Source organism: Cervus elaphus, chromosome 9, assembly GCF_910594005.1.
Source record: "Cervus elaphus chromosome 9, mCerEla1.1, whole genome shotgun sequence".
NCBI lineage: Eukaryota > Metazoa > Chordata > Mammalia > Artiodactyla > Cervidae > Cervus > Cervus elaphus.
The window spans coordinates 107,301,487-107,315,917 of record NC_057823.1 but is presented as its reverse complement, the minus strand read 5'-3'; positions in this window follow the sequence as shown (position 1 = coordinate 107,315,917).

The following is a 14,431-nucleotide window of genomic DNA, read 5'->3' as shown; positions in this document are numbered from 1 at the left end:
TGAGTTAAAAAACACGGTATGGCCTAATTTTTTGCCACTGAAAACGTGGTTCTTGGGAGCAATCCGTGTGAGTGACTCATCTTGAGGCAATAACACAGCTGTCTTCCCTAGAGCTGAAGCTGCTCTCATCTCTAAACCCCTTATTTAACAAATGTGCATTTCAGTACCAAGCCCTGGTGGGCCGGAGGTACCTGAACAGGAGGGCGTGGCCCGCACTCACTCCTGGGAGCTCCGCCTTCGGGACGCAGTAACGCAGGCTGACCGCCCCCAGACCTGCAGGGCTGCTGTAGGGCCTGGCGGTGATTGCAGCATCCGCCCTGCGTAGGTCCCACAGGAGCAGTTTCATCTGTGTTACAGACGGGAGGCCCACAGGCACACTTGCCAAGTCACGCTGTTGGCTGTGATGGGAGACGTATCCATTTGGGCCTTGGCTGGAATCTGGTACAGTTACCCCTCTGGGATCATCCATCACATTGGGAGGAGTGCGTGAGATGATCCAAAGCTTTGGGTTTAGACTCCAGAATGGAGACAAGGCTGCCTGAAATATGGTAGTCCAGGAGAGGCTCTGAGATTCGGTGAGATGGAGATACAGGTCACAGAGCTGGGAAGCGATCCTGAACCTTGCGAGTGTAAAGAGCAGATGACAACAGGACGCTGCAGCGCTGCCTGCCAGGAATAGAAACAGCGTTTACCGTGGGCCTGGCCATGCTGTTAGTCCTCTGTATGCACTAATTCCTCAGAACAAAAACCTGTGTGATCGCTTTAATCTCCACTTTGCAGATGAAGAAAGTAAGGCGCAGAGGAGGTAAGAAGCTTTCTCAACTTGGCACACCTAGTAAATGACCATGATGGGATTTGGAACTGGGCGATTTGACCCCCCGAAATTCATGACCTTAACCATTATGCTGCATGACCTCTCTTAAGAGTCAAAAGCTCTAGAAAGACACCTGTCTGCCACTCAGCGCTCTCTCTCTCCTTCACTGATTGTGATGTACACAATGACGGCCGCCATTGATTTCCGTTGCTCTGCACTCTTGCGGGCTTTTATAGATGAATAAGCTTTCTTCTCTTCTTTCTCCTAGGAAAAGCTCACTGCCCTTATCTGGAGGGGGGAAGAAAAGGTTGTTCCTACATTCCACTCACTCACTATTAGCTCTGCCCTAACTGCATATTTCTTGGTATTCTTTTCTAACAATTAGCCTTTTTGACCTTCAAAATCAATACTGTCTTATCCTGAGCAGAGCTTAGAAAATCAAAACAGTAGGCAAGTATGGGGCTGTCATTGTCAATGACAGATGTCCTGACCTTAGCGGCACCGTGGCCACACAAACGGAATTTGCCTGTGCAGAAAGCAAAGGACTTTGCTCTGAGATAAGAGGGCTAGAATTCTTTTGGCTTTTAAGACGTGGAATTGTAATATCACCAATAGGTTCAATGGCAGATGAGTTCCAGGTAACCTGAGGTAAGCATCTCTGTGTTTGAATTTGCTGGTTAGCCAGGTACGGGTCCATCCTGACAGCAGCCATCTAAATCTCCTAGGCTGAGAGTCGTGAAAGAATGGCTCCTAGAAGAATATTAAGGTGCTGTTAAAAAATAAAAATAAGAGTAGAGGTGGGAAGGTACAGACCAACAGCAGGCCAGTATGGGAGCCCAGTCTCCATCCTTCAGCTCGAAAAACAGGCAAGCTTCCTCAGCAGGACAGCTTTATGGAGTGTTCTGGATTTAGCCCATGATTTTCTAGGAAGAAGCTAGACAATATAGAGGAGGGATGAGAAATGACATTTTTGAGCTCTCTAGTACCAAGAACAAGAGATAGGGCTTTGTTTACTCACCTCTCCAGCACTACTTGTGGCTTTACCACGATTTCCTTTGAAAGTTATCACATGAGACTGTATTGTCATTCAGCCTGAATTACTATACTGATACTCTGAGACCCTTAATTATGTTCAGGAAAAGTCAACAGTCATACGGGTTTTTAAAAATGAATATTTTATCAATTCAACAATAAATGTGGATATGGGAAAGCAATTATATTTTTAATTTCATATTGGTCCCATTTCACATTACCAGAAATTGTATCTAGTTGGAAATTAATTCCTGAGATTTGGTGACTCAGAAGTCCCATATTTTTACGTCCTCCCAAGACTTCATGTTAACACTTGTGTCTACATGTTTTAACTGTCCCAGTTGTTATGAGTCTGACTTGATCAGTTACAAAATTTGAGTGTTAACATTGGAAGCAGACTTGGAGAATTTACTGGTTAGAGACCAGAGACCCTGAAAGCTAGGGATAAAATTCAGGTCAGTCATATCAGGGGAAAAATTTGATGTAAACAAACAAGTTTGAGTATCTAGTCATTGTCTAAGATTAGGTCTATCATACTGGTCAAGTGTGAGACCATCCTTTTTCTCATATAGTTTCTGGGTCCTTTTTCTTTGAGAAATGTAGGTTTTCTTATCAAACCCTAGGCTGTTGTTGACTTGTAACTTTACACTGAATAAAGGGAGAACTGATGGACCCCCAGCTGATGGGCCGCGTGCACACTCGTGCAGGCTCTGTGGTTAGAAGTCAGTGAACAGAACACACCCCTATGGTCCATGCCCATCCTTGCGGCCTCTGGACTGTGGGCTGGGACAGCCCGAGGCAGCCTGTCTCCTGTGAGGAATACCTGGGCCTGGTGCATGTCCTTCACATTTGAATCCAGTTGGCCTACCCACTCAGGCTAACCCTCCACAAAGGAAGCATGTTCACAAAGCCTTCTGTATTCTTGGAACACAGTGACAGCTGCTTGCGTACAGCATGTGAGCAGTCAGCGCCGCACTGCCTGAAGGCCCTCTTAGGCCCTGTCCAGGTTTTGCAGAATTATGCAATAGAACAATCATACAACTCTACTTTCTCACCTCTATGAAATTTCTTTTGCTACCATTATTCTTTATCCTGCCATTGGTCTTGAAATAAGAACTGGGACTCTTAAATAGAACTCCTAAAAGAAACTAGCCTTCAAAACTTCATTCCTATATTCTTGCTGTTTTGACTAATGACACAGCTGCTAATAAGATTAGTGACTTCCCTTCTGTTCATTTTCTAGCAGAATTAGTTGCTGCTTTTATACCCTCTGCTGCTAATTTTGCCGGCAAATCTCTGGAGGATTCTAGCCTAATTTTCTGCTACTAGAAGCAGAACTGCCATTCTAGGAGGTCACCTAACATTATTTAATTCCTTTAGGGGATCTCAAAGAATAAAACCTATAGCAGTAATTCAGACACAAGCATCAAATACAAATTAGGACCAATTTTTCAGACAGGCAAATTGATTGTCTTGAACCAGATAATGACAATTTCCCATAATCCTTGTGCCATAGGGTTGTTGTAAGAAGTAAATTATGTGTGTATGTTTATATATTATTAATAATATCATATATAATTTATGTTACTTGGCAATATATTACATTATACTATATTATGTTGTATATTCAAATATAACCTAGCACTGTGCCTGACATACTGAAATGTAATAAATTTTAAGGTTTTAAAAACAAGTCGGAGCAATTTAAGGTTTATAAATATGTCTCTAAGCCATCCTTTGTTTATTTGGAACTTGAAACATGTAGTCTATGGATTATACAAGCAATTTCCAACTTCTCTGCTGTTGATTCCCTTTTCTTCATTTCTCATACTTTGGAAACACTGTCAGAAGAAATTCTGGAAAAGATAGAGGTGAAGCATTTCGCATTTCTCCAGACCAGCACTGCCAACGGAATGAGTGATGTCTTGACATGTATGTCTCCCATCAAGGATAATGAACACTGGGAACAGGCAAGGTCCAGAACATCCCAGGACAGTAGCAGGGAGGTTAGACTTGATCTCCATTTCATCCGAAACCCAAGGAGAGTCCTGAGGAAGGAGGGGCTCAGAGTGAGATACCAAGAACCATTCCAGTAAGAAGGAGAAATTCAAACTATCGAAGGGGATGAAAGTCAAAACCAGAAGACACGGGGCTGGATTGAAGAGAATAGGCTGCCTCGTGGACTTCTGTGTTAAATTTAGATAAACGTCTCTCTAGAGGTGAGGGCCAACGGTGATTTTCATACAGTGGGGTTTCCCTCAAGGCATTAAAGGCACTGATCAGTCTCTGGCAATACTCTCAACCTGATAGTTGAGTAAGAGACACTTGGGCTATTAACGAAACAGTAGATTTTTTTCTGAAGAGAAACACGTATACAGATACAAACACAAACACACACATTTTTCTCCATTCATGAGCATGGAGCCAAAGCTAATTTATGTTGAATGATGTAAGCATTGTGGCAGAAAGGATAAAAGTTCAATAAGGTGATGGCACAACTCACAACTCAACGCTACCAGATGCCACGAAATGACCTGTGATCGACAGAATCGGCTGGGATTGAGAGCACTGCGCGTTAACCAGCCTGCGGACGTAACTGTTTGGGAAGCCTTGTAATTGAAGAAAGCAGCAGTCAATGCTGGCTGGTTACAAGGCTCTATTTAAATTTGTAATTATTTAGAATCGATTGCACATTATGTGGAAAGATACAGGAAGCTTAAGTGGACACCACAACAAAGTAATATTAGCAACAGCATAACCTGCTGAACGCAATAGAAAGTAAAGAAATGGAGGCAGACAAAGCAAAGCCCACTCGGGTTTTGGCTGAAAATTAATGTTGATCACAGAGCAAGCGCCAAACCTGCACATTGTGATCAGCATGGTTTTTTGATACTCTTTTGCCTAAACTCTGCTTTAGTCCTAATGTCATGTATTAAAACCCACTGTAGTCTACTATATTTGCTAATAATAATAAATGCCAAACTTTAGAATTGATTCCCCTTTTCTCCTTAATACTGGGCTTTCCTGGTAGCTCAGTTGGTAAAGAATCTGCCTGCAGTGTGGGAGACCTGGGTTCGATCCCTGGGTTGGGAAGATCCCCTGGAGAAGTGAAAGGCTACCCACTCCAGTATTCTGGAGAATTCCGTGGACTGTAGAGTCCATGGAGTCGCAAAGAGTTGACACGACTGAGCGACTTTCACTTCACTTTCTCCTTAATGAACTAGAGAGGATTCAAGATTATCCTGAGCCCAATGCCACTGCCCCTTCCTAAGATCTCACACACACTCTTGGGTGAGAGAGAGAAGGTGCCTAAGAAATGAGGTCCTTTATGTGACATGAAGGTAAAAACCGGGGGTGGGGGGAGACGAGGAAGGGCACCCCTGCTTTGCCTGCTCGCAGCATTTGCCCTCATTTTCTCCTAAATGCTTGCTGCATCTCCTCTAATCCTGTGGTGCACATTTGTCATTTTTTGACCAACCAGTACCTGAACACTTTCCTCTTTGGGGGGACCCCCAGGGATTAAACCAGGGTATAAACTCAACTCCTCCTTGAAGAGGAAGACACCTAAGAGGCATTTTTCCAGTCTCCCCTGTGGTCAGTGCAGACACAAGACGTAAGCCTGTCCAGTCTGACCAGCCTGCGCTGGACACGATTCCAGAGGTAGCGACGAGTCGAATCTGGGGCTGCCAGGACGCAGTCTGGCAAGGCCACGAGCAGGGCGGCCACGGGCGCTGTGGTCTGGTGGTTCACCCCTGCCCCAGCGTCTGCGGCGCTGGGCGGGGGAGAACCACTGGCCGCCTGTGCCCACTGCAGGGGTGTGGCTCCGAGGAATCCTGCTTGGCGTGCAGCTCATCTCCCCGCTTACGTGGCCTCCAAGCCGCATTCCCAAACTCTCCTGGAGGTTTTCTGATCTATCCAATATCCTTTAATTAAGCAACTTCCTGCTCGAACCAGCCAGCGTTATTTCTGTTGTGTGCTATCACAAATCAAACCTTGACTGAAACAAATGACCTTGGGAAACCCTGTTCTGTGTTGCTTTCAAAAGAGTGGTAAAAAATGAGTTCTTACTGATTATAGAAGGAAGATTAAATTTTTTTTAAATAGATGGGTCAATAACCTCAGATACGCAGATGACACCACCCTTATGGCAGAAAGGGAAGGAGAACTAAAGAGCCTCTTGATGAAAGTGAAAGAGGAAAAAAAAAAAAGAAAGTGAAAGAGGAGAGTGAAAAAGTTGGCTTAAAGCTCAACATTCAGAAAACTAAGATCATGGCATCTGGTCCCATCACTTCATGGGAAATAGATGGGGAAACAGAGGAGACAGTGGCTGACTTTATTTTTCTGGGCTCGAAAATCACTGCAGATGGTGATTGCAGCCATGAAATTAAAAGACACTTACTCCTTGGAAGGAAAGTTATGACCAACCTAGACAGCATATTAAAAAGCAGAGACATTATTTTGCCAACAAAGGCCTGTCTAGTCAAGGCTATGGTTTTTCCAGTGGTCATGTATGGATGTGAGAGTTGGACTATAAAGAAAGCTGAGCGCAGAAGAATTGATGCTTTTGAACTGTGGTGTTGGAGAAGACTCTTAAGAGTCCCTTGGACTGCAAGGAGATCCAACCAGTCCATCCTAGAGGAGATCAGTCCTGGGTGTTCATTGGAGAGACTGATGTTGAAGCTGAAACTCCAGTACTTTGGCCATCTGATACAAAGAGCTGACTCATTTGAAAAGACCCTGATGCTGGGAAAGATTGAGGGCAGGAGGAGAAGGGGACGACAGAGAATGAGATGGTTGGATGGCATCACCGACTCAATGGACATGGGTTTGGGTGGACTCTGGGAATTGGTGATGGACAGGGAGGCCTGGTGTGCTGCAGTCCATGGGGTTGCAAAGAGTTGGACTGAGCGACTGAACTGAACTGAAGGTTAACTGAACATTACTAGTAACTGGCACTGTGGTTTAGGTTTCACTACATACAGTTATTATCATTATAGCTTCACAAATAGAAAAACCAATACTCAGAAAGATTTGCCTGATGTCAGTACACAGGAGTCAGAATTCAAATTCAACCCTAATTCTTTATCCTACAGAAAGGAAACAAGGCTAAGTAACATTAGCACCTTAAATTAAAAAGTGCAAATTTAAATAGAGTTATACCAAAATAATCAGGACATATGGTTTATGGTGATCACATGTTCTGGTAGCAAATGTGAGCTATGGTGGGTGAAAGAAAAGGCTTCTGAACTGGCTTAGTAATTGCTTGAGTAACTCCTGCTTCACCCACACATAAAATGAAAATACCAGAGTTCCCAGTCTTCCCCTGATCTTCTCCAGTTATCTCATCCCAAACCGAAGATAATGAAGAGCAGTTAGTGCTGAGAGAGACACAGGAATGTGTTAAGGAGATAATTGACCCCTGTGTAAAGCCAGCCAGTTAAGATTTTGATTGTCCAGAATGGTGAAAATTGCCTAGGGTACCCTGTGGCTGTCAAAAAAAGTCAATGGCTGCTGCATAATTGACAGAAATAAAATTATCTCTCTGCTATTTGATCTTGCTTTTGACCATTGCTCTAAATGGAGTGTTCGTTTAAGGTTAAAAAATCTAAACAAAGAATGATGTGCTGTTTGTACAGAAAGCAATACAGTTAGTGTAAAAAGCACAAACGTAAGGAATGAATATCTCTGCTGGCCTCCTGTGTCCAGTCCTGAAAAAGCCCTGGCCCCTGGCCTCTGCGCTTAACCAGCTGGCAGACCATGGGCTCAAACGTACGCAGTCGCTCAGTCGTGTCCGACTCCTTGCGACCCCATGGACTCAGCCCGCCAGGCTCCTCTGTCCATGGGATTCTCCAGGCAAGATCTTGGAGTGCGTGCCACGCCCCCCTCCAGGGGATCTTCCCGACCCAGGGGTCCCATTCTACAGGTGGGCTCTTTACCACTGAGCCACCAGGGAAGCCCGCAGGTTCAAATAGTGACAGCAACACTGAAGGGACTTAGCGTCACGTTCTTCTCACACTCACTCTTCCTTCCGCATTCCTCTGTTCTGTCCACCCCCTTCCCCCGCTGCACCCCAAGGGAGCCAGTTTCTTTAGCGTTAGGATTATAGTGCTAGTACTAGCACTAGTGAAAGTCGCTCAGTCATGTCGGACTCCCTGCGACACCATGGACTGTACAGTCCATGGAATTCTCCAGGCCAGAACACTGGAGTGGGTAGCCGTTCCTTTCTCCAAGGGATCTTCCCAACCCAGGGATCAAACGCGGGTCTCCCGCATTGCAGGTGGATTCTTTACCAGCTGAGCCACAAGGGAAGCCTCAACCTTAGAATTATACTTCCTTCTTTTTGCACAAATAAGCAGATTTTCTCATACCCCTTCTTTCTTACATGATGAGGAGCTTATTATATATGTGAAGTATACAAAATGGCACCCTACGCCATTATTCTTGCCTGGAAAATCCCAAGAACAGAGGAGCTTTCAGGGCTACAGTCCATGCGGCCACAGAAAGTCAGACATGATTAAGACTGGCACAATGGAGCACAATGTGTATGTGAAATGTATATTGATATATACATCTGTATGTGTATACATGTATTTGTTGTTGTTCATATGTAGCTCAAATGTGTCTGACTCTTTGCAACCCCGTGAACTGCAGCACACCAGGCTTCCCTGTCCATCACATCTCCAGGAGCTTGCTCAGACTCATGGCCACTGAGTCAGTGATGCCATTAAACTGTCTCATCCTGTCATCCTGTTCTCCTCCTGCCTTCAGTCTTGCCCAGCATCAGGGTCATTTACAGTCAGGAGGCTCTTCGCATCAGGTGGCCAAAGTATTGGATCTTGAACTTCAGCATCAGTCCTTCCAATGAATATTCAGGACTTATTTCCTTTGGAATTGACTGGTTGGATCTCCTTGCAGTCCAAGGGACTCGTAAGAGTCTTCTCCAACACCAAAACTCAAAAGCATCAATTCTTTGGTGCTCAGCCTTCTTTATGGTCCAACTCTCACATCCATACATGACTACTGGAAAAACCATAGCTTTGACTCTACAGACCTTTGTTGGCAAAATAATATCTCTGCTTTTTAAAACACTGTGTATGTTTGTCCAATACTAAAATCAGATTGATTATTCTTTTCAGTCGAAGATGGAGAGGCTCTATACAGTCCGCAAAAAACACCAGGAACTGACTGTGGCTCAGACTATGAACTCCTTATTGACAAATTCAGACTTAAATTGAAGAAAGTAGGGAAAACCAGACTTCCCTTGTGGCTCAGCTGGTAAAGAATCCACCTGCAATGTGGGAGACCTGGGTTCGATCCCTGGGTTCAGAAGATCCCTTGGAGAAGGGAAAGTATTCCCTAGTATTCTGGCCTGGAGAATTCCATGGAGCATATAGTCCATGCGGTCACAAAGAGTCAGACACGACTGAAAACCACTAGGCCATTCAGGCATGACCTAAATCCAATCCCTCACAATTATACAGTGGAAGTGACAAATAGATTCAAGGGACTAGATCTGATAGACAGAGTGCCTGATGAACTATGGATGGAGGTTTCTAACATTGTACAGGAGGCAGTGATCAAGACCATCCCCAAGAAAAAGAAATGCAAAAAGGCAAAATGGTTGTCTGAGGAAGGCTTACATATAGCTGAGAAAAGAAGAGAAGTGAAAGGCAAAAGAAAAAAGGAAAGATATATCCATCTGAATGCAAAGTTCCAAAGAAGAGCAAGGAGAGATAAGAAAGCCTTCCTCAGTGATCAATGCAAAGAAATAGAGGAAAGAATAGAATGGGAAAGACTAGAGATCTCTTCAAGAAAATTAAATACCAAGGGAACATTTCATGCAAAGATGGGCTCAATGAAGGACAGAAATGGTATGGACCTAACAGAAGCAGAAGGTATTAAGAAGACGTGGCAACAATACACAGAAGAACTGTATAAAAAAGATCTTAATAACTATGATGGTGTGATCACTCACCTAGAGCCGGACATCCTAGAATGTGAAGTCAAGTGAAGTCAATGTGAAGCATCACTATGAACAAAGCTACTGGAGGTGATGGAATTCCAGCTGAACTATTTCAAATCATAAAAGATGATGCTGTGAAAGTGCTATACTCGATATGCCAGCAGTGGCCAAAAGACTGGAAAAGGTCAGTTTTCATTACAATCCCAAGGAAAGGCAATGCCAAAGAATGCACAAACTACTACACAATTGCACTCATCTCACACACTACCAAAGCAATGTTCAAAATTCCCAAAGCTAGGCTTCAACAGTATGTGAACTGAGAACTTCCAGAAGTTCAAGCTGGATTTCAAAAAGGCAGAGGAATCAGAGATCAAATTGTCAACATCAGATGAATCATAGAAAAACAAGAGAGTTCCAGAAAAACATTTACTTCTGCTTCATTGACTATGCCAAAACCTTGGACTCTGTGGATCACAACAAACTGTGAAAAATTCTTCAAGAGATGAAGACCACCAGACCACCTGACCTGCCTCCTGAGAAATCTGTATGCAGGTCAGGAAGCAACAGTTAGAACCGAACATGGAACAACAGACTGGTTCCAAATAGGATAAGGAGTACGTCAAGGCTGTATATTGTCACCCTGCTTATTTAACTTCTATGCAGAGTACATCATGCAAAATGCCAGGCTGGGTGAAGCACAAGCTGGAATCAAGATTTCCAGGAGAAATATCAATAACCTTAGATATCCAGATGACACCACCCTTATGGCAGAAAGTGAAGAAAAACTAGAGAGCCTGTTGATGGAAGTGAGAGAGGAGAGTAAAAAAGCTGGCTTAAAACTCAGCATTCAAAAAACTAAGATCATGGCATCCAGTCCCATCACTTCATGGCAAATCGATGGGGAAACAGTGGAAACAGTGAGGAGAGGCTTTATTTTCTTGGGCTCCAAAATCACTGCAGATGGTGACTGCAGGCATTAAATTAAAAAAGGCTTGCTCCTTGAAAGAAAAGCTATGACCAACCTAGACAGTATATGAAAAAGCAAAAACATTATTTTGCGACAAATGTCCATCTAGTCAAGGCTATGGTTTTTCCAGTAGTCAAGTATGGATGGGAGACATGGACCATAAAGAAAGCTGAGCACCAAAGAATTGATGCTTTTGAACTGTGGTATTGGAGAGGACTCTTGAGAGTCCTTTGGACAGCAAGGAGATTCAATCAGTGCATCCTAAAGGAAATCAGTCCCAAATATTCATTAAAAGAACTGATGCTGAAGCTGAAGTTCCAATACTTTGGCCACCTGATGGGAAGAACTGACTCATTAGAAAAGACCCTGATGCTGGGAAAGACTGAAGGCAGGAGGAGAAGGGGACGACAGAGGATGAGATGGTTGGATGGCATCACTGACTCAATGGACATGAGTTTGAGTAAGCTTCGAGAGTTGGTGATGGACAGGGAGGCCTGGTGTGCTGCAGTCATGGGGTTGCAAAGAGTCAGACATGACTGAGCGACTGAAGTGAACTGAACTGAACTGAACTGAATTTCAGACTCTTTTTTTGACTATGAGGGCTACTCCATTTCTTCTAAGTGATTCTTACCCGCAGTAGTAGATATAATGGTCATCTGAGTTAAATTCACCCATTCCAGTCCAATTTAGTTCACTGATTCCTAAAATGTCAATGTTCAATCTTGCCATCTCCTGTTTGACCACTTCTAATTTACCTTGATTCAAGGACCTAAAATTCCAGGTTCCTATGCAATATTGCTCTTAATAGCATCGGAGTTTACTTCCATCATCTGCCACATCCACAACTGGGAACTGCTTTTGCTTTGGCTCCGTCTCTTCATTCTTTCTGGAGTTATTTCTCCACTCTTCTCCCTAGCATATTGGGAACCTACTGACCTGAGGAGTTTATGTTTCAGTGTCATATCTTTTTGCCTTTTTACATAGCCAATTATATGCATACATTATATGCATATGCAATAATATGCATCTGCTCATCCCAAACTCTCTACCCCCACCCCATGGCAACCACGAATCTGTTCTCAATGTCTGTGAGAAGTTCGTTTGTCTCATATTTTAGGCCCCACAGATAGGTGATACCATATGGCATTTGTCTTTCTCTTTCCCACAACATTGTCACCTAGTCTGGTCATCTCTAGGTCCAGCCCTGTTGCTGCAGATGGCGTTTTTTCACCCCATTTTTTCTTATGTCTGAGTGGTGTCCTGTTGTATGTCTAACACATCTGCTTCATCCTCTGGTCTGTCACGGGGCACTTCAGTTGTTTCCGTGTTCTGGCTATTGTAAGCACTGCTGCAGTGAACACTGGGGTGCATGTACCTTTTTGAATTTTAGTTTCCTCTGGATATATGCCTAGAAGTAGGATTGAAGGATCATATGGAACTCTAGTTTTTGTGGGATTTCCATACTCTTTTTCCATAGTGGTTGCACCAGTTTATGCTCCCACCAACAGCACGGGAGAGTTCCCTTCCCCCATACTTTCTCCAGCATGTTTGATTTGTAGACTTTTGATGATGGCCATTCTGCCTGCTGTGAGGTGGTACCTCATTGTACGTTTTATTTGCATTTCTCTAATAATTAGCAATATTAAGCATGTTTTTATATGCCTGTTGGCCATCTGTTTGTCTTCTTTTGAGAAATTATTATTTAGGTCTTCAGCTCATTTTTTGATTGGGTTTTTTGTTTTTTGTTATTGAATTATCTAGCTGTTTGTATATTTTATAAATTAACCCCTTGGCAGTCACATCATTTACAAATATTTTCTTCCAGCCCATAGTTTGCCTTTTCATTTTGTTTACGGTTTCCTTCGCTATAAAAATTTTTCTAATTGGATTAGATCCCATTTGTTTATCTCAAAATTCTTATTTTTCAGTGTTTTTATTGTGCATGGGTTTTAATTTTGTCATAGGTCTTTTCAGTATCCATATAGATAATCATGTGATTTTTTTTCTTTAGCACAGTTGAGATAGTATATGATATTCATGTTTTTCCTAATATTTAATAAATCTCGTGTTCCTTGAATAAATTCCACTTGGTTGTGGTATATTTCTTGATGTTGATTCCGCTTGCTAATATTTTTTTAGTATTTTTGCATCAATACCAAGAGGATACAGGTTAGTAGTTTTCTTGTTTGTATTGTTCTTTGCCTTTCTTCTCTTCCACTACTTTTTCTTTAATCATGTTTTTATTTTCTTTTACCTTATTCTCTTATTTATTTTCCTGCCTTTCTTGTATGCCTATTAGATTTTCAGGTCTTTTCTTTCCTTGGGCACCTTATATTCTTGTTATTTATCCTATTTTTTTGTCTTTTTAATCCACTTCTTTCCAGAATTCAATCAACTCTTTGTGTTTCTTTGAGTTTTTATCCTTTTACGTTCCTTTATTATTTTAATTTTTGATTCAAAGGTTGTTTTTTTATACTTTCAAATGCTTGGATGAGTGTTGGAGTGTTGACTTACAAAATTCTTCTGCTTCTGTTTGGAAGTTTGGATTCTGTTTGGAGTGTTGACTTACAAAATTCTTCTGCTTCTCATGGTAGGTAGGTTGTTACTCAGTTGACATACGTAGAAATTTTTTTCCTGATTGTTTTTGAAACAACTTTATATGAATTTGTTGATATTTCTTTTCATTTTTATGGTATTGTAATGTTTTTTAAGATTTCTGACTTAATGGATACATCTTTCAGCAATTTAGCAAGATCCATGTGTTTTTAGGGGTTATTGTGTTCATTTTTTTAGTAGCAGGAGGAAGAAATGTAAGCTATCCAATGTTTTATTTCTCCTTGATCTTATAGGACCCTAAAATTTCTACCTTTTCTTTCATTTCTCTTCACGACCCAATTACAAAGGGTGTTTCTCCTTTCCTTTTCTTTTCTGTCTTCTTAAACAATGTTTTGAACAATGCCCTTTGAATAACTTTCCACAGGGAAAGGACTCCTCTTTCCATGTTATCCTCTGCCTGGATACTGTGATAATATTTTCGTATGGAAGGTGACTTTAGACTTGAAGATGGTAGTTTTAGATGAGCTTTAAGCTTCTCTGCTAGCGTCCCTTTCTTACTTTGCTGAGGCTTTTCTCAGTATGCCTCTGTCTACTACGGAGTCTTGTGGTCATATAGGGGTCAGCAAGTATAAGAGACCCTGCACTGGGATGTGGTGATTTTTCTCTTTTAATTCACAGTCGTTTTTAAAGTCTTGGCATTCTCTGTCTTGAAGTTATGCTGAAGGCATGGTTCTATGCAGATTTGCATATTCTATCTCGTTGCTTTGAATCCTTTGAGGAAGAAATATCAGGAGGCAAGTAGTTAGGCAGCCGTCACTGTCTTCAGCTACCCAGAAGCCCCCAGTAACAGTTGTTTTGAAGTTCTTGCCTGCTAACTTCAATTACATGGATCATCTGTTTACTTCTGTTGATTTTGTTCCTCTTGATTGCTAGTCATATGAACTTGCCTCCTCACATGTCTAGTAATCCTTGAATGCAGATAGGATGTTTTGTACAAAAGACCGATAGAAGTTCCAGTTACTATTTTCCATAAGAAAAAAGTTTTCCCTGTCTTCTTGCTGTGGATGAACTATGTCCTCCCAAAATTCTTATACGGAAG